Here is a 22299-nt window from a genome sequence, read left to right as displayed (position 1 = left end):
TGAATTTCAATCTTTTTTTATTGATTTGTAAGCAATCTTTGTAAGTTTTATATATTACACCTTTGCTTACCATATATGTCACAAATACTCTTCTCAGTTTGTAGTCTTCCTTTTAATTTTGTTTCTGGTGACCTTTTCTGCAGAAGATTGTCATTTTTATGTACTTAACTATTTCCTTTTGTGATTTCTTCATTTTATGCTTGGAGGTACAGTACTTCTGCAAGATCAAATAGATGCCTATATTTTCTTATTTTGTTATTACTTTCTTTATATGTTTTTATTATTTAATCCATCCAGAATTTGAGTCAAATTACATTATTATTTTTGTCATCTAAGTGAGACCTAACAACATGGCTAATGGATTGAAAACAATTTCTTTCCTTGTAAAAACAAAGGTCATCCCCGTCAACCTGGGTTAAATGACAATTACAGATTTTCCTAAATGGGACAACTTGCCACTGTCAATAAATGATTTTCTCATAGGATTCTCACCTAGAGAAAACATGTTGACCTTAAGTAATTAAAACCAGCATACAGACTGATAGAGAAAGGAAAATTCCAAGAAAATTTTGTGGTTCCTTTGTAGCTGTTTATTTTAGAATTTAACAGCAGATTATTCAAATGGTTTCTGATTACCTGACCAATAGCTTTATTCTTAAAAGTCTAATTTTATTAAGTACTTTAATAGAAAATTCCCAATGGAATTTTTTGGGGAGAGGTACAACTATGAAGGTTTAAAAAGTTTAAAGTCACTAGATGGTCATCAGTTTTCCACTTTATTTTGTGCCATGTGTACCTGAAAATTGAACCAAACTTTGTTAACAATCAACAAAAGCCATAGCTATAGCCCAGTGATGCTAAACACAGATTTATTTTCTTTTTTTAACTTTAAGCAGATTTTGGTCAAAATAACCCCAACTTTTTAAAGATTGCCTAAGCACACGAAGGTTAAAAAAAATAAAATCTGAATGAATCTAAGTAGCAATTTTTTAAAGTCAATTTTAATCAGTCAAAATGAAAAAAAAAAATAATGGAAAGTGTTTTCTGTATCTAATTAGCAAAAGATAATAATCTTGGCAAATGTATGTTGTGAGTTATACACTCAAGAGAACAGGTATTTCTGGAGAGCAATTTGACAATATGTATAAAGTATCTTTAATACAGTTATCCTTAATTTAGTAATTTTTATTTCCAGGACTCTCATTTAAGAAACCGATTAAGTAAGGAGCACAAAGTTTCTCTATAAGAATACTCACTGTTGTCTAATACAGTTCAAAATGAAGTAATCTAAGTGCCCCAAAATAGGAGACTGGCTAAATGAATTATGCTACTTCACATGGTAGGATTATACAGACATTGAAAATCATGTTTCCCAGAGAATATGAAATGAATTGAGGAAATGGGATCATTTAATGTTAACGTAAATCTTAATAAACAGTATATTCCCAAGTACAGTGTGTGTCAGGGGAAAGGAGGGGATTGAAGAACGCTTTATGGACGGAATATGTCTAGAAGAAGATAAACCTGTTAGCAGTTATAACCTTTTAATGGTGGCATACAGACATTTTTTTCTTTCATTTTTACAGATGTTTTCAATTTCTCCATAATTATCAATATTATATATTATTTTTTTAATCATTATGAATTACTTTAAAAGTTTCTATCCTTTAATGCCAATCAATCCTGCTTGAAAAAATCATCAAAGATGTATACCAGAATGTAAGAACAAAAAGTTTCACCAGTGTTATTGGTAAAAGAAAATAAATGAAACCTAAATATCTAATACTAGGGAAACTTTAAGTAAATACTGATATTTAATGGTATATTATCCCAACACAAAGAATTTTTAAGAAAAGTGTCTGACAGAGGGATAAGCTTTTATGAAAATGCTTTCAATTAAGTGGGAAAAATCATGATATAAAATTTATATACAATAGATACACTCAATATAGTAAAGGTATAAGACATGGACAGAAGGATATGAACCAATTTCAGGACAGTGATTGCCTAGTGGAAAAGACAGGAGAGTGGGACTGGGGAGGAGTATGAAAGGACTTCACTTTCACCTCTAATACTTTATTTCTGAAAAGAAAGAAGGATGAAATGGAGGTACTCTTATTAACCCCATTTTACAGATGAGAAAATAAAGGCACAAGTTGCTCAGCAAGATACTGTGTGAAGTTTCAGACACAGGCAGTCTGATTCTAGGACTCACCCATTTAGGAGGTTGATTTTTTACCCTCTGTATTTTTCTATATTTTTGAAATATTTAAAAATTTAAATTATTATATAGAATAGGATCTTAACTAGGTTTTAAAATCCATATTAAAAAGACTGAAAAAATAAACCAAATGAGGGACTTCCCTGGTGGCACAGTGGTTAAGAATCCGCCTGCCACTGCAGGGAACACGGGTTCAATCCCTCGTCCGGGAAGATCCCACATGCCGCGGAGCAACTAAGCCCGTGGCCCACAGCTACTGGAGCCCGCATGCCTAGAGCCCGTGCTCCTCAACAAGAGAAGAAGAGAAGCCACTGTAATGAGAAGCCCGCGCACCGCAACGAAGAGTAACCCCGGCTCTCCGCACCTAGAGAAAGCCCACGCGCAGCACTGAAGACCCAACGCAGCCATAAATAAATAAATTAATTTTTAAAAAATAAACCAAATGATTAATAATGGGTGTTTTCTGGGTAAGATGAATATGGGTGATTTTTTTTCTATTTCTTTTTACTTTTCCATATTTCCAAATGTTTTACAGAAAATACATATTAGTTCAATTTTTTAAACAAGAAAGCTGGGGTATATTTAAAAAGTATGATACTTAAGCTATTCTATCATATTCTGTATACTACACATCAATTTGTTCATCATATTTTAAATAACTGTGGGAGAAGAAGAATGAGGAATTAGTGAGGATAAATGGAGAGGATTCTAAAAGCAACAAAAAAGATGATTCAAAAAATGGAAAATAGGTCATATGCGGAAAGGTTAGGGTAACTTGATTTACTGTCTCTAAGTCCATGAAGGCCCTTCACCAGTGAGAAATCTCCTTTGCTCTCCATGTCCTTCAGGCATCAAGTAATAGTGTGCAGTCAGACAAACTTGCTTTTGAAACTGAAACTCCACTACTTACTGGCTGTATGATTTGGGGAACAGTGCCTAATCTCCCTTGGCTTCAGTTTCCTCATCTGTAAATTAGAGCTAAAAATACCTGACACTGTAGGCTTGGTGTGCAATGAGTTAATATACATAATGAGTTAATGTACCCAAAGCATCACCATGCTTATTGGTATATTTGTAGCTCTTTATAAATGTTCCCTTCTTAAACTATTTACACAGTATTTCTCCACTGGAGTCCAAAAACCACCAGGAAGAGGTGAGGGAGGGGTGCCTCCAACGTCTTCACAGGAGAGTAGCAGTTTTCTCTGAAAGTTTTTGTATTTTGTATTTGCACTTTGTTGATAACAAGGAAAAAATTATATATATATATAGTCACATATACAGTTTGATTACTTGTATGTAATCTTCAGCATGAAATGTTAGTACCTTTGTTTGCACTTGACTTTATGATCCCAAAGGCACCTGACTCCCTGCAAGCCAGCCACACTGGCCTCCTTGCTGTTCCTTCAACCTACCAGACATGCTTCTACCTCAAAACCTTTATGTTTGTTTGTTCCCTCTGCCCAGAATGCTCCTCCTTCTTTGGGTCTTTACTCAAATGTCATTTTACCAGTAAGCACTAGCCACGTTTTCTAAAAACCCTGTCATTCCCTATCTCCCTTCCCTGCTTCACTTTTCTCCCTAGCGCTATCATCATGCTGCCCATTTTACTTGTCTGTTTCTCCTTACTAAAATGGAAACTCCATGAAAACAGAATTTGTGTTTGCTTTTAATGGCTATATTTTCAGATCTAGTACATGGACACTCACTAAATATGTGTTGCGTGCACTGATGTGTTATGTAATCACCATAAATGAGAGCAATTAATTTTTTATCGTTAATATGAAATATTTCAGACACACAGCAATTAATTTAATAGGTTCTAAAAATTATCCAAAGATCAATTTGGGGGGAATCCCCAAATTCTCAATTTCAGAAACAAAGGATCAGTTGCAGATAATGGAATCCAGTTTATTCAGTATACGGAGAAAGGAATTTATTACGCAGTATTGGGTACCTTGCAGATCTTCTTGGAGGGCCAGTAAACAAAGTTTGGATCTATGCAGCCAGGTAAAACACATCTTGGAGTGATACCCTACCACTCACAAAACTACTGTAGAGGAAATTCCACGGCAGCCTTCACATACCACTCAGTGCATGTGACGCCAAGGACTAAACATACAAACCTCTATGCCTACTAGAGCAGAAGAGCCAAATACCCCTGATGCCGTGTCAGCCAGAAAAATAAATCTCGCTCATGCAGCTGCCATCTCATGTTGCTCAATTACCCCTTCTGAGTCTTGTGTGAGTACATTTCCTCGGCAAACCTAGTTTTAATGTAGAATTTAGCTATAAGGGAATCTTGAAAATGTTTTAGCTGTCTCACCTCTTTGGTTCAGAAAGGCACACTAAAAGTGGGACAGTTTGCAGAGAAGTGAGTCAAACTGCAATTCTGCAGCTGTCCACCCTCTTGCTACTCAACATGCATGAACACTCTTATTCCTGCATTGAAGCATCCATCTCTGGGTGATATTCATTTCTCGTGTATCTCAAAGACAAGCCCATTGCGATATCCCAAAATCTATCAGATAAATTATAAAATTATCACCAATCCACCATATATTAAAAACTAGGGGATTACTCTTCAGCAATAAAAAGGAATGAACTATTGACACACCTTATAACTTGGATGAATCTCATAGGCATTATGCTAAGGGAAAGAAACCAATCCCAAAAGCATACATACTGTATGATTCCACTTATATGACATTGTCAAAAAGACTAAACTATCATGATAGAAATCAAATCAGTGTTTGTTGGGGGTTAGGGGTGGTGGTAGGGAAGTGTGACTACGAAAGGATACCACAAGGGAAATTTTGGCAGGGGTGATGCAATTGTTTTGTATCTTGATTTTGATGGTGGTCACATAGATGAACATATGTATTAAAAGTCACAGAACTGGGCACCAAAAAAGTCAATTTTCCTGTATGCTAATTTAAAAATTATTTTTTTTAAACAGTACAATTCAGAGAATACTAAAGTTATCAGCCACTAAAGCTGACATTAATTAAGTTCTATAGACGTTAAATATTTATTAATTTTGAAAAAATAGGGAAACAAAAGAGGAAAAGATTAATATGTTAGAACAAGGAAGAAAATATGAGCAGGGACAATCACTTTCATTTCTGCAAATGCTTCTGAGATTATCTTTGGTATTGATAACTTTCTTCCTCCAAGTTCCTCTTGTGCTCAAGACAGCACCTCAGCTGGTCATGGTTCTTTGGCTGGTGAGCTAATCCGAAGCTTAATTCCTGAGTGGTCTGAACCTTGGTGATACTAGCTGTATGGGGTTGCTGTGGTCTGCCGTTAACTTTTGGCACTGGATATTACAATACTAGGAGGCACTCCAGAGGAATCCCTGAGCTCCATCTTAGAAAATTACAGTAAACCACTACAGTAAACTTTTTTTTCCTTCCTGGTCCCTTGGCAGGAGGGGCCCAAAAAAGTCAAATGGCAGTCTCAAATCCCAACTTTCAGTTCAATTTTCTCCCCTGGTGGAATATTTATCCACTGAATACTAAGACCTTCAAAGTAGCAGGACTTGGACTTGAGAAGGAAAATTTTGTGCTTTGGTCATTCAGTGCAATAAATAATGAGAGATACCACCCACACTTTACTCCTCAATTTCTGGACCAATGTGTCCTGGTTTGGGGAGAAACGGCGTCACACGTTAGTCACTAGTTCAGAGAATGTATTTTATACTGAAGGATACCACCCTAATGTCAAAAGGTGTTATTTCCCAGCTGACACAGTAAATCAGTTCCTTGGATCATTCTGCTATGCCATAAGTCAGGTGCTTTTGGGTGAAGGTTTTATGGAAATACCAGTGAACCCCAAGAGCCCTGAGCTTAATTATTTTGCTGTGAAATGAGTCTCTTGATTAAAAACAATATTCTGTGAGAAAACATGATGTAATAAGGCATGATATAAATAAGGCATTAAGTCAACAGAATCAGCATAATGGCCCAGGAAAACAAACCATAACCAGATTGTGTTTATTCCAGTGAGGACAAAACACTGTTCACTCCATAATGGAGGGGACCCAGTATAATGAACCAGCAGGGAGGCTGGCCCCCTCATTATGTTATGCAATATCAAGAGCTCCCTATTGGTCTCCATGGCTGGCTGATTGGCATTTAGCCATAGTGGGAGAGCCAGGTCAGCCTCAGAGAGAGGCAATCGGTTTTTTTATTGACGCATATGCAGTCAGCATCCCTGCTATGATGGACCACTGTTCATGAGCTCTCTGACACAGTAAAGTCACTAGGGAAAGAAGGTGACTGACATCAACAGTGGGTCATCTGGTTTACCTGGTTATTGAACACGCGGTGAAAATTCACATGGGACATTAATATTCCCTCATGCTAGGCCCATTTCAAGAGACTCATTCACATACTTCTTCCCCAATCCTCCTTATCAGCGAGCCTCAAATCCTGTTCTTTCCAACTCCTTCACCATATGGCCGAACCTTTAGCTATCACCCGTGAGCTGGTGTAGAACTGACATCATGTCATCTCCCTGGTTAAGTTCACCATAAGGTTTTGGAGGTAAAGGAGCAGGAGGAGGAGTTCCCTTCATTGTCCTTCAGAGCCACTCATGATTTATTTGTTAATCAACATAAAAGCAGAGGACCAATCCTTGAGTTTTTCAGCACATAATTCTAAGGCCAGGAAGCATGAACTAAAAATCAAAGAAAAATTAAACCACTTGGAAGCAGACTATTACGCTGAGTGAGATACTAAATGTCAATACAATTTTTTCCTATGACATACATTGTGCCAAGAATCCTCTGCAATAACAAGCTTGCCTGTGAACCATATACTCAATATTTGCATGCCTATTAGCTAATATTGATATTAGTTGGGACAGGAGCATTGCTAGCAACTAAAGCTTAGCCATCAGAAATCCTGTGACCTGACAATTCTTTAATCATTTTATCCACTTCCCTACTTTAAAAGAAATGCAAGTATGATTGGCATGCACAGCTTCTGCAAATCCATTTACCCAGATACCTCAGATAAGAGCAGGGAAGGAAATACATTTTAGCCCTTAAAGGTCAGGGATATGCAATTCTTATTTCATGTGAGAGGCTTCAGTCAAATAATTTGGGAGAAAAGACTAGGTGACTGGATGCAGATTTTTTTTTAAGGTTTTAAATGTTAAGCACTGTAAAGAAGTCAACAGCTGAACCTCAGGAAAGGACTGGCCTTTAAAGATCACTGAGCCAAATCCCATCTCAAATCCCTGAATCCTCTCGGCAACTCTCCCTCAAATGACTTTTCAGACTTGAAAAAAAACTTCAGTAACTGAGAAATCACTACCTTCGCAGGCAGCCATGTAAGGAAGTCCTTCCTCAGGGGAACAAAATATCTGTCTCATTGTCAGAGTTCTAACTCTGGGGCCCAAACAGGGCCAGCCCCATTCCTCTTTCAATGACAACCCTTCCGGTAGCTTCTTCTATCATAATCTTCTCTTCTCCAGAATAAATGTCACCAGTTTCTTCCATCATTTTTCACATGACTTGACTTTACATTCACCTCAATTTTCCAATATTCCTCTTGAAAGTATACATTTAAACTGAAGTAGTAGCATAGATTTAGTCTATAAGAGAGAAGTATAATTTACCATGTTCTAGAGAGGCTCTAGTTGTTTTTTTTTCAGTTTCATATCCAGGGGGGTTTTCTGAAAGTTGCACTAATGTTCACGGTAATTGCTAACATTCATTAGGAGCTCAGGATATGCCAAGCACCTTGAAGAGGGCCTCACATGCATCATCTCACTTAATTCTCCCGACGTCCAACTGTGAGGTAGATACTATTTTATCCCCATTTTCAAACAAGGCGAATGAGGCTTAGAAAGAATAAGTACCCTACCCAGGGTCAAATACCCCATAAGTGGAAGAATTTGGATTCTATCCCAGGATTTCTGGAAAAGTAGTAGCACCTATTGAACACTTAGTATGTGCCATCACTGTGCTGAGCTCTCACCTCAAACTAAGTAGCTAGTATTATTATTCCCATTTTACACATAGGGAAACTGAGGCTTAGAGGGGTATAACAAAATGGTTAGAAATGATGAACTAGGTTATCTGAACAAGTTCACTTTATAAACCCAGATTCAGGATTTTTATTTACCCCTTATAAAATTAATCTTACTAGATTCAGTCTATTACTCTATTCTGTCAAAATTTTTTAGAGATACTGATTTGATCCAAAGTATTTTTATCCCTGCTCCATTTTTACAACTGCAAGTCTTATAGGAAAGTTTTCCATGTGTTCAAATTACCAACAAATTACACTGCATGGAAGGAGACCTAGGAAAGAGTCATGCACAAGCCACTGGAAACCTCTCTCCAGATGCCATCAACGCACTCACCAGACCATATCAGCCAGTCGTTCAACCTTTAATACACTATTTATTTATTTATTTTAAAAATTTAGTTTTATTTATTTTTGGTTGCATTGGGTCTTCGTTGCTGCGCACGGGCTTTCTCTAGGTGTGGCGAGCGGGGGCTACTCTTCGTTGTGGTGCACATGCTTCTCATTGCGGTGGTTTGTTGCGGAGCACGGGCTCTAGGCACGTGGGCTTCAGTAGTTGTGGCATGCGGGCTCAGTAGTTGTGGTGCATGGGCTTAGTTGCTCCGCGGCATGTGGGATCTTCCCGGACCAGGGATCAAACCCGTGTCCCCTGTATTGGCAGGCGGATTCTTAACCACTGTGCCACCAGGTAAGTCCCTAATACACTATTTAATCTAGGCCATATTTCTCCATTTTGTCCACAAGAACACAATTTGTTAAGTGTCCTACTGAAATACAGATTTGTCATCCCAGCTCAAACTTAACAACACTACCAAGAGAATATCATATTAGTGTGAAGTAATTCAGAGATAGTAAATCTATCTTGGATCTTAGTGATCACCATTTATTTCTAAGTATTTGTTATGTTTTCAGAAATGAAACACTAAATTAAATATATTTGAAGTTGCTTTCATGCTCATGATACTATATTTTTATTCGTGTAATCAGAGATAGCATTTTCTCCATGATCAAAATGATGTGTGAGTTCCAGTGTCTCCCCACTCAGTCTTCTGAGTTGATTTTTGACTTGAGTTGATTTTTATAATCCATGCTTGTGATCTTGACCCCTTGGGCATCTTTAAGATTGGCAGTATAATTTTAGGGTTTTGCTTGCATTTCGGATTTCGTTAAGCTGACAGTTTTACTTTTTCCTTAATTGAATTACCATTAACTGTAATTAAATTACCTTCTCCTGCAAGTCATCCAGAAGTTTTTCATAAATAGATGCTTGGCACCTGAGTAATAATCCTTTAAGACTACAAATCTGTCATACAATCTTTCCGGGCTTTGAAATGCCATAATATATTCAGTAGATATGGCAGTTTTCTGCTACCTCTGATTTCATTGCTTGGCATTTAATAGTCCTTCTTTGTATAAAATCACGTTTCCTTTCAGTTCTGTACTACAATGTTACCTCTTTTTAAAATATTTAAAGCAACATTACAGATTCAAACTTAAGTTAATTTAGGCATCCGAATGCTACCACATATGACTGTAATGTTATTCACAAAGATAATGACCACTAAGAAGCATAGGAACTGGGGCATATTGCTTTTGACACTGTTTTTAGGAAACACCCAGATTCCAAGTATGTCAAAATGTGAAAAATACGTAACTCTGATAATTGAAGAAAAACAATAGCTATGCTAATTATTGAGTTTATGTGACAAATTGTGCCCATATTTCAAAGCAGTACAAAACTGAGAATTTTCAACAGTATTATCCTGCCCTCCAGTCCCCATTTACAACCTATAACAGAAGATAAAGATGTTTGATTAGGAAATAAAAAAGGTCAGACATCTAACATTATAAAATGCTTTGTTCAAGATACTTTGTATTTTTCAACTGATTACCAAATTTCCTCACATGTTTTTGTAAATCTGGTGTCCTGTCCCAATTAGTTTTATTTTAAATGTATCTGTAGAGCTATTACCCCTTTGAGAGATACAAAAGGTCACTTTCCTTTTCTAAAACACAGAATTATTCAACAGAGCTTAATAACTGCATTGCTAATGAAATTCTTACTATACCTCTGAAGGAGAAAATGCTCCTTCAGATACATTCGGACCAAGTTTCATTTGTAATGTTAATGTATTTTGCCTGAGAAAGCCTCAGCTGTGTCACTTCCCCACATGCTGGCCAGATCCTAACGAGGTTTTGGTACTACAGTGAAGAAAGACACACATTCTCATTTTTCATCTCAATTCAGAAATAAAAATTACATTAGCCATTTGTAGTATGCCTATTAGTGTTCCTTCGATAATTTTCTGATCCTTAGCATTTATAAAGTAGACCTTGAATTTTGATACTACAAATCCTGATTGACATTTAATGATTCTTTTTCTTATTAATAAAATGGGGTGGCCTAAGAAATTTATGGAGATGCTCTGTTAAACTAATATCATAACCTAAAAAATAAGATAAAATAACCAAAACTATCTGAGCAGGAACCAGCCCGGTTCTTCCTCTTTAAAATGAGGGGGGAAATTTGTTTCTAAATATTGTGTCCTCAGGGTTAGGACTCAGGCTTGAATCTTATTCATGGAAGGAAAAACCAAGATGTGGTTTCAAACCTATTCAGAAAATAAAATTTTTTATAAGCAATGGAAGCAAGTAATTATGTAAACCACATCAAGCCATCGTCAGAAATGGAGATTATTCATATCAGACCCTGAATAAAACACCAACATGTTTCACACTCCCATACTTCATCCCATTCTCATTTACCCCTGTTTATAATTGCTAGAGTTTAGCTAGGTCTTGATTCTACTATTAGCCTCCCATAAAGGACACATTTTAAACTGCATAAAATTGAGAGGTTTATGCATCTATTAATAACTCTCAGTCCCCCTACTAATTTAAGCTCAAATTACATGGCTTAGAATTCACAGCCCTTCTTGCTCTGCCCTCAGCCTAACTTTTCATTCTTGTCATTAACCATTTCCTTAAAACTGCTTATGATCCAGTCAAACATAGTTATCTCGAGCCATTCCATGATTTTTTATCTCTACACCTTTGTCCATGCTCTTTGGTCATTTACTGGAATGAACTTCCACGCAGCTCCCTCTGTCTATCCTATAAATTAAGGTAAAATAACACTTCTTAAATAATTATTTGTTTTAGTTCCCCATTGGGTATGAGCATTTAGTTTATACCATCTTTATTGAATTTATTATTCATATCTATAAATGATATAAATGATCTTTGATATCCAGGGACCTTTCAGTATACTTACTGGCATCTTCTGCAGTGTAACACAGCACCTCATATTACACAGTGCCCAGTAAACATGTATAAGAGAGTGAATAAATGAATAAATGTCTAGTCTATGATCTTACATTTATGTTATCTACTATTCAGAGGATCCCCTGCATTCTTTTCATGCCAATCTAAATTTATTATAGGAATATATTATTTTCGAAGACTAAAAAAATCCATTTTCAGTAATATGACACACAACACCGTGACCAACCCTCCCACTGAAAATAATTAAAATACTAAAAAATATTTTTAAATACACCTTGTATTAGCAAGAAAGTAAGGACCCTCAGAAACCAAAAACTAAGTAAATGTAGGAATCCAGAGAGGTAAGCTGAGCTTTGAATCTGGCTTTCACTTTGTGTACATTTGCCCATGAAGGTGAACTTGAGTTTCTGTATTCACAGGTAACAACTCTGGGAGCTACCTGACCAAGATGAGGCGTCTGAGAGGCCATGCCTTAATAAATCAGGTACCCCAGAGGCCTAAACCCTCAAGGTATATGTGAACTAGAAATAAATCCAGAGGACAACAAGGAAAATGGCCTATTATAAAATGTGTCATTGTAGAAGGAAACACTAAATCGTCCCTTGGAATTCCTACCCACAAGCTGGCTCTCACTTGAGCTTGTAGCCCAATCTCATACTAGCCCAATCTCATATTTTCTGGATATACTCATACATCCAGAAAAATCCTCCAGCAAGAAAATTTACTTTAAACTGTTTCTATTTTGGTAGAGTTCCCTAATATTCGGCAGGAGCAAAGGCAAATAGTCAGTGGAGCTATAAATGACAAACACAGGGCTTAAAAAATTCGAACAGATAAAATTCCCAAACATATGAACTTATAGTTTAAAAACTCACAAAATGCATCAGGAAACAAGCCACCTAGAGTCAGAGGTAATAGAAACAACAGACAGCAAAGTTAGATATGTAAAGATTCCAGATATTGGAATTAGAAGACAAAATATAAATATTAAACTTATCTATTTTAAAAGTTAAGAGGACTCTGAAAATATAAGGGAAAAATAAGAGAATATATTTTAAAAAGACAAAACTGGTTTTAGAGAGAGAGAAAGAAGGAAGGAGGAAGGAAGAGAAGGAGAGAGGAAGGGAAAGAGGAAGAAAGAAAGCAAAGAAGGAAAGAACAGAAGGAAAGGACAGAAGGAAAGAAAAAAGAGGGTGGGAACTACATAGAACACTTAGAAATTAAAACTATTAAAATTGGAATAAAAAACTCAATGGACTCTCCTTTCCCATTCTATTTCCCTTTCTCTTGGTCCAGCTCAATAATTCAACCTTGATTTTTTTTCAATTAGCAAACTCCCCTTACCTAATAAAGAGTACCTACAAAAACAACTACCACTAAATATCATACTTAATGATAAAAACATTCCTTCTGCAATCAGGACAATGACTAGAATGCCCAATTTTTCTCAACTTTGTACTGGAGTTTCTAGCCAATACGAAAAGGGAATAAAAGGAAATAAACAATAGAAAGAACAGAAGGGAAGAAATTAAAATATCATTACTTTCAAGAGATATGAGTGTTATGAACATCCAACAGTACTATAGATAATTTCTGGAATAAGAAGGGTTTAGTAAATTTGCAGGGCAAAAATCTGTTACATTTTATACACCAATAATACAGAGTTGAAAAATATTTTTTAAACTAAAATAAAATTTATGGAATACTCAGAAATAGACTTAATAAAAATATGCAAAATCATTATGGACAAAAATATAAAACTGTACTGAAAAACATTAAAGAAGACCTAAATAAATCAAGAGGTACACCATGCTCATGAACTCAAAGACTAGTATCATACAGATGACAGCTCTGTAATTGTTATGTAAATTCAGTACAGTGCCAATAAAAATCCCATCAGATGTGTGTGTGTGTACAAATTAACATGTTGAGTCTAAAATTTGTAGTGAGTTTCAAGGATCAAAAAATTGTCAAGACACTATTCAATTGAGAAGAAAAAAAGTTTGGAGAAGTTGCCTTACTAGATATCAAGATTTTTAATAAAGTTATAGAAATTTAAATCAGGTGGTGTTTACACAGATTGACAATTAGAGAAATGAAATAGAATGAAATGCTTAGAAATAGACTCATCCATTTATCAGTTGATATATGACCAAGGTGGTTTTAAAAATTCATGGGAGACAAATGGAATTTTCAACATGGTACTGGGATAATTGAGTATCCGTAAGGGGAAAAAAATGGTAACGTATCCTTACCTGATACCATAAACACTCAATTTCATTTGGATTAAATATCTATGTGACTGTTAAAAATATAATTAAAATACAATATAGGAAAATATTTTCATGACCCCACAGCACAGAAAACTTTCTTAAATGTGCAACATAAAGGAAATGATTGATGGAATTGACTACATAGAAATTAAGAACTTCTGTTTCTCAAAAGATACCATAAAAAGATTAAAAACAAACAAAAAGACACAAACAGAAGAAGATATTCCTGGAAGAAGGATTTGTAGCTAGAATATATAAAGAATTCCTATGAAACAATAAGAATGCATAATCCAACAAAGTTTATTAAAAGTATCCCTCCAACAGATTTAACCTAACTATATACAAAAACTTCCTAAATCTCTACCTCAGTGACCTCTAGCTGTATCAATTTTAGTAAATTTAACATTGAAATAATCTTGTTTTTCCTAAAACCTGAGTCATCCAATCTCAAAACTTGTAGTCACACTTAACATTTACCTTACTTTACTTTCCATATTCAATTATTTACCAAATACAGTCAGTTCGTTTTCTGCAAGTTTTCTCACATTTTTGTCCTTTCCACTGTCATATCACCGTCATGATTCAGAACCTCATTTTCTTGAACTTGTGGTAAACTCCTAACTGGTCTCCCTGCCTCAGTGCTCTCTTTTACATCTTTCCTGCTTGCTGCTCAGCAGATCTAGATTAACCCACCTAAGCCACACTTTATTTTTCAATGCAAATACATTTAATCATAACCATATAATAAAATGTTGTTGAATCTGATCTAAGAAGAGGGCTTTTTGATTATACAAGTCATGAAACCTGATATATGACAGTGTTAGCACCCCAATTTGGTGGAGAATGTAGGGATTCTAATTGGTTAACCATATAGAAAAGAATAAATTATATTCCTAAAGCACACCATATATATCAAGAAAATCGTGTATTGAAAAATAAAACATTTTTTATATAAACAGCTCATGCAGTTCAATGTTAAAAAAACAAACAACCCAATCAAAAAATGGGCAGAAGACCTAAACAGACATTTCTCCAAAGAAGACATACAGATGGCCAAGAAGCACATGAAAAGCCGCTCAACATCACTAATTATTAGAGAAATGCAAATCAAAACTACAATGAGGTATCACCTCACACCAGTTAGAATGGGCATCATCAGAAAATCTACAAACAACAAATGCTGGAGAGGGTGTGGAGAAAAGGGAACCCTCTTGCACTGTTGGTGGGAATGTAAATTGATACAGCCACTATGGAGAACAGTATGGAGGTTCCTTAAAAAACTAAAAATAGAATTACCATATGATACAGCAATCCCACTACCGGGCATATACCCAGAGAAAACCGTAATTCAAAAAGATACTTGCACCCCAATGTTCATTGCAGCACTATTTACAATAGTCAGGTCATGGAAGCAACCTTAATGCCCATCAACAGACGAATGGATAAAGAAGATGCGGTACATATATACAATGGAATATTACTCAGCCATAGAAAGGAACGAAACTGGGTCATTTGTTGAGACGTGGATGGATCTAGAGACTGTCATACAGAGTGAAGTAAGTCAGAAAGAGAAAAACAAATATCATGTATTAATGCACGTATGTGGAACCTAGAAAAATGGTACAGATGAACCAGTTTGCAGAGCAGAAGTTGAGACACAGATGTAGAGAACAAACATATGGACACCAAGGGGGGGAAGCCATGGGGGTGGGGGTGGGGGTGGGATGAACTGGGAGATTGCGATTGACATGTATACACTGATGTGTATAAAACTGATGACTAATAAGGACCTGCTGTATAAAAAAATAAATAAAATAAAATTCAGGACTTCCCTGGTGGCGCAGTGGTTAAGAATCCACCTGCCAATGCAGGGCACACGGGTTCGAGCCCTGATCCGGGAAGATCCCACATGCCGTGGAGCAACTAAGCCTGTGCGCCACAGCTACGGAGCCTGCGCTCTAGAGCCCACGTGCCACACCTACTGAGCCCGCGTGCCACAACTACTGAAGCCCGCACGCCTAGAGCCCATGCTCCGGAACAAGAAAAGCCACCACAATGAGAAACCCGCACACCACAAGGAAGAGTAGCTCCTGCTCACCACAACTAGAGAAAGCTCACGTGCAGCAATTAAGATCCAACGTAGCCAAAAATAAATATAAATAAATAAATAAATAAATTTTAAAAAATAAAATTAAATTAAAAATTTCTTTAAATGATTAAAATGCTAAAATGAAAAATAAAACATTTTTGAAGATATAAGAGATTATCTCTTCAACATTAGGATAGAAAGGGTTTCTTAACTAAGACACAGTAAGCACAAGTTATACAAGAAGCAATGATAAAGTTGACTACATTAAAATTTAATACTTGTGTTTACCCAAAAAATTATTTTAAAAATGAAAAAGATAAATCATAAATTGAAAGGAAAGATTTGCATCACAAACTACTATCAAATTAGTATCCAGAAGATACGTTTTAAAAAAAACAACAACACGTGTTCAAATCAATGATCAAAAGACAACCCAGTAGAAAACAGGCAAAGATCCTAGAAAGTAACAGAAAAGTAGAAACAAGAATGACCAAAAAACGTAAGAAACAGTGTTTAATCTCATTAGTACTTGAGGTATACTAATTAAAATTACACTGAGCTACCAGATTAGCAAAAGTAAAAAAATGACAATAATAAGTATAAAAAGTGGTTGTGGAACAAATAAAACTTTTACATGGCTGTTTGGAGTGTAAACTGATACAAAACTCACTCTGGAAAAACACTATGACATTATCTGATAAAGTTGATGCAACTTTATTATCTAATAAAGTTGACCCAGCAATTATACTCCTAAGAATATATATCCCCTACAGCAACACTTGCATACATGCACCAGGATACATACATACAACATTGCATACATTCATACCAGCATTTACTTGTTATGGCAAAAACCTGGAAACAACCCAAATGTCTATCAACAATACAAAGGATAAACAAATTGTGGTATATATGTGCAATGGAATTTCACATACAACAGTAAAAATTAAAGAACTACACCTACACAAAACAATAGGGATGAATCCTAATAACATAATCTTAAACAAAAAAGCAGGCTATGGAAAATGCTTATAATATGACTCCATTCATATAAAGCATAAAAGCATGTACTACCTACATGGATTTTTTTTTTCATTTATCAGTATTGTTGGTTCTTCACAATATGAAGGCAACCAATGTATTTTGCTAAACTGTGAAAATAGTTTCACTATATATTACTTTCCTGGGAGTCAACCAAAGAGCCTCCATCAATCCTTCTCCAGAAACTGATGAGATATAAATCAGAAAGGAAGAGAAAGAGAATGAGAGCGTGAATGGTAGAGTGAGATCTACCATTCTGTGATCAAAATCAATACATTTCAATATTTCACCTTTCTTTGTTTTACCTTTTCTGTGGAGTTCCAGCAAGCAATCTTTTACTCTCCCTTACATGGAGTTATAAAATGTATAAAATATCAACCAGAGATTACAATAATGTTATATTCGTGTCACCATTACAATGCAAAGCAATTAAAAAAAAAAGTCCAAAGACTTGCTTTCCAGTTCCAGTTCCGCAATTAGTCACGTGTCCTTCATCAAGTCATGCAACTTCACTGGGCTTCAGCTTTCTCTTCTGTTAAAACAGGGGTAATCATGCCTGCCTCAGAGCATCCTCGTGAGAATTAAAACAGTAAGCTTATCTAAAAAAAAACAAAAGCACCTTATGGTTCTCAACATATAACAGGCATTCAACAAATATCAGCTCCCTACTACCATCATTGTGCTATCTAAACACCTGAATCATTTATAAATACAAACGGGGGCAGTGAGGGGTGAGCAAAATTGGACCTCAGAAGGCACGCAGGTGCTTAATTTGCTTTCATTCCATAATTACAAGGTCACCAGGTCTTTTGAAAATATATTTATGTCTGTTGCAACAAAATGGAGGTCATGGTAATTCTAACTTATGTTTTCTTTGTCTATTAACGTCACTACATAATAATTATGCTAGTTCCTTTCCCCTCTTACTTTATATAGCAGCCCTTGCCAATTGGATGATAATCATCATGTCCTGTCATTTGTTTCCTGTTCTTTTATATAGTTTTCTCAGGACCCAAATCCCAAGTCCCAACTCCATCCTCCTTTAAGATGTCACTGACTGCTTCACATGCAGTACCTTTTTTATGCTTATGAAAAAAACTTAACCTGTTATACACAAGTTCTTATGACTGGTTAGGTTTGCCCTCTTCAGCTGTTGAACATGGAAAGCAGTCTGCAATCCCTACCAGTGATCTGGGCATCTGAAATTTGAACCTGGAATACATGTTATCTAATACATACACCATAATTTATACACTATTTCTGGGAGTCAAATGTGCCCCTATTTCTAAACAACTAACTCACAATGGAGCTTTGGATTCACCCTATTACTAAATCATTTATTTAACAGAATGAGTCAAAAAGACTTCTTGCCTTAATCCATTCTTTATATCCATGCATAGGAAATTTTGACTCTCTTTTTACTTTCATAGTACCTAATACAATGATATGCACCAAGCTGATCATCAATAAATAATGTTGACTGATAGATTCTTATTAAAGAACATGACAGAGACAATACGAAGGTCACATTTCCCTACTCTTTGCATCTAGGTCAGGCCATGTAACTACTTTTGGCCAGTGAAATGTGGGTGGTCATATACCTCACTTTCTGGCCTGACCCCTATAATATCCCATCTGGTCCTCAACCCTCTTTGCTAGTTAGCTGACCAAATGGAGGGCACTGAAGGACTCTGGAGGCCCTACTGGAAAGTAGAACCACCAGATGAAACAGGCCTGGATCCCTGACTCAACATTGTAGGAGAGAACCCCTGGGAGAGCCATCTGACCTGCTTTGGTCTGTGACATGAGTAAGAAACAAAACTTTTTGTATTATGTCACTGAAACTTGGGAGTTGTTTGTTAGCAACTAATGTTAATTACCCTGACTAACAGCATGAACCACCTTACTCCCTGACAGTGTACATGTCAAAATAAAACACCAAACAGAGCTGTAAAATATTCCTAAAAGAAATTTTGAGAATTCAGGTAAATGCAGTCTTTAGATTGTGATTGTCCTAGTCAAGACCGTATCTGTGTGTTACAAGCACCATGTAGTTGTGGTCTTCCTAAATTTTAAATAGGAAAGATATACAAATGTAAAGTCAATAGATAATTTGGGAAATATTTGGCAGATATCAAACCAAACTATTTTCTTCATAATAATCTCTAGTTTCTGGTAGTTCCAAAGCTCTTATAACTTTAGTCAAGGCTTTAAGACTCTGAGCATAGTTTCTTCCATAATGTAGAACGAATACCCCTTCTACCTTTAAGGCTGAGCTGGGAAATTTAATTGTTATGGTTAAGGATGCGTGCATTGGGAGACAATTCCCCATTTATTTTTGTGTTTCTTTACATCATGTAAGCAGAGGCTATCTTTTCTGGGATGCTTGTGTAGAGAGCAGTCTTGAAAGATAGAGATAGTATGTCCTTCTGGAGCACAAGGTAGGTTTGTTTGGTGTCCAGATACCATTTTGGAAAGGTATAGAAGGAGGGGAAATAAGTTTTAAATCTAAGAATCTGAGTCAATCAGAAGAAAATATTTAAACCAGAAGATATTGTAAACTGGCAAATTTAAGGTTTATATCTCATCCCGTTCTCCCCCCACTTCTTCTATCAGAAGACATAGGAAACTTGAAGCCTTCGTTTTATTGGCACACTGTACAGATGGTCCTTGAACACACAGGTCTGAAAGGCACAGGTCCACTTATACATGGATTTTTTTCAACAGTGAATACTACAGTACTACACGATCCAAGGTTGGTTGAGTCTGCAGATGTAGAACTCGTGCATATGGAGGGCAGACTGTAAGCAGATTTTTGAGTGGGTGAAGGGTCAGCACCCCAACCCCGGTGTTGTTCGAGGGTCAATTGTATTAGTAAATTTGCAACCATTGGTAAATATAGGTCTATAGCAATTCCATTAAAAAAAAAATCCCAGTTTTCAAATCCTAATGTTTGTCAATGATAACATAGCTACAAAGGACTAGAACCTACATGGGTGGTTTGAAAGTCCTCTGATGCAAGAATATGAATTTTAAATTGACCAGACTATCAACTCCTTGAGAATGGCAACTGAGCTTTACTCTGAACCCTCGCAGTGACAAGCAAAGCACATAATGAACAAACATTTGAATATAATTTACTATCAGCCTATTACGGATCATTTTGGAACCTATAGCTCCACTCTGTGTCTTTAAGTCTTTGGATTTTCGAAACCTTTTTATAATGTGAAAATATCCTCAGGAGGGTCATTTCTTTAGCTCCTATTACAAAATATTTTATCAGGATTAACCTAAGACTGAGGGTAAGAGAAGAGAGCAGAGTTCTGGGAAAGGATAAGTAAAACTGGAAGGAAAAAATTTGACAGGTCAGACAAATTACATCACCATTTTGCCTTGGGCCAGCCCTGAAAAAGGGCTTGCAAGAATAATAATTTTACTCCTGAAAGGTATTTTACACTACAACAGCTGAAGTAGTAAACTAGTATGACTGAGAAATAGTAAAAGGAAAACAGTATCTCCCCAGTGATTCTGTCCCATTTCAGACATTATCCACTCTTTTGAGTTACAGTATTTGTGGTTGGTAGAATGATGTACCCCACTGGAAAGATGTCCATGTCCTTATCCCTAGAACCCGTGAACATGTTGCCTTAGATGCCAAAAAGGACTTTGTGGCTGTGATTAAGTTAAGGATCTTGACCTGGGAGATTATCCTGGATTATCCAGGGTGGGCCCAATGTAATCATGAGAGACCTTAAACGTGAGAGACACATGAGTGTCAGTGTCAGAGTGATGCACTATGAGAAAGACCGGACAGGCCATTGCTGGCTTTGAAGATGGAAGGGGATGTGGGAGACGCCTAGACACTAGAAAATGCAACACATCAGATGCTCCCCCCCTAGGGCCTCTGGAAGAGAACACAGTCCTGCCAACACCTGGATTTTAGTCTAGTGAGAACTATTTCAGACTCCTGACCTCCAGAACTGTAAGATAGTAGATTTGTGTCATTTTAAGCCACTAAATTTGAGGTAATTTGCTTCAGCAGCTATACTAAGAGACCAATCTAGTGTTCACTGAAGATTTTTTTTCAAATAAATTTATATATTTATTTATTTATTTACGGCTGCATCGGGTCTTTGTTGCTGTGCGCAGGCTTTCTCTAGTTGCGGCGAGTGGGGGCTACTCTTGGTTGCGGTGCATGGGCTTCTTATTGCGGTGGCTTCTCTTGTTGTGGAGCACAGGCTCTAGGCACGCAGGCTTCAGTAGTTGTGGCACACAGGCTTCAGCAGTTGTAGCACGTGGGCTCAGTAGTTGTGGCGCACGGGCTCTAGAGCGCAGGCTCAGTAGTTGTGGCACACGGGCTTAGTTGCTCTGCGGAATGTGGGATCTTCCCGGGCCAGGGATCGAATCCGTGTCCCCTGCACTGGCAGGCGGATTCTTAACCACTGTGCCACCAGGGAAGCCCCTGAAGATTTCTTTTAAAATGTTAAGGTAATCCTGGGGAAGAAAAGCAAGGCTGACATAAGAATCAAACTATGATTCAGCCAGTATACCCGTTTAATCCCTTGAGAAGAGGTGTGTGAAACAGGTCTTCAGACAGACATTATCAGGAAGCACTCCATCATGGCATCTCTCCAGAAGACACATCTGACTGAGCAGCCACAGTGGATTTTCCCACGGGAGACAAGAGGCTAGACAAGGGCACTTGGTGACAGAGGCACTGAAATGGAGAAGGATCCTAGGGGCTTTTTGTTTCCCTTTTCCTGAGAGATTTTTTAAGTGTAAATGGTGAAAAAGGATCACAGCAGTAAATATTCAGGCTGGTGGGATAATGAAAAAAATCAGTCATCTCAAAACAACTTCATCTCCAGGGTGACTTCAGTAATTTAGGAAATAATGGCCTGTCTTAGATATGAATAGGTTTTTCTTGACTTTTGGAAAATACATGCAATCTCACATTTCACAAGGTAAAAAGAGGCAGGTGACAACTAATTATTTATTGACTATATATTCTATAAATATTACATTTGAAGCTAAGCTACAAACAGCCAGAAAATAATGATGCGTCAATTTTTTCTTTCTATTCATTGAGCATTTTTCAATTAAAATTAATGCTAAGAAAGAAACCAAATTAACAATGGTTGTCTTTAGGTGGTTGGTCTAGAGAGTTATGTTTTTTCTTTCTACTTTTTTATACTTTTCCAATTTTACATAATGAATGTGTATTAAATTTGACAAATTATCAGGCCCTAAACAATTAGTGAGGAAAGGTTTTTTTTTTTCTTTTTTTAATGTAGTGAATGTCAATAGTTGAAAAAATAAAGTCACCTCTTAATCATCAGGAGGCAACTTTGCATC

At 36.5% G+C, this 22299-nt stretch overlaps 1 long non-coding RNA gene across 5 annotated transcripts in view; it reads right to left on the bottom strand.

Moving 5' to 3' along the window:
• Positions 1-16522: 16522 nt before the first annotated feature.
• LOC132372050 (uncharacterized) overlaps positions 16523-22299 on the bottom strand; it is a 58789-nt gene continuing 53012 nt past the window's right edge. For all 5 annotated transcript variants that reach the window (XR_009505078.1, XR_009505077.1, XR_009505079.1 and 2 more), the window contains 2 exons: positions 21063-21438; positions 16523-17543 (listed from right to left, as the gene is read on the bottom strand). This is a non-coding gene — a long non-coding RNA (uncharacterized LOC132372050). The remainder of the gene's footprint in view (positions 17544-21062; positions 21439-22299) is intronic.

The sequence above is a fragment of the Balaenoptera ricei genome, chromosome 9 (genome assembly GCF_028023285.1).
Source record: "Balaenoptera ricei isolate mBalRic1 chromosome 9, mBalRic1.hap2, whole genome shotgun sequence".
NCBI classification, from domain to species: Eukaryota; Metazoa; Chordata; class Mammalia; order Artiodactyla; family Balaenopteridae; genus Balaenoptera; species Balaenoptera ricei.
The sequence above is the reverse complement of the archived record's forward strand: the minus strand, read 5'-3'. Positions and strand labels throughout refer to the sequence as shown.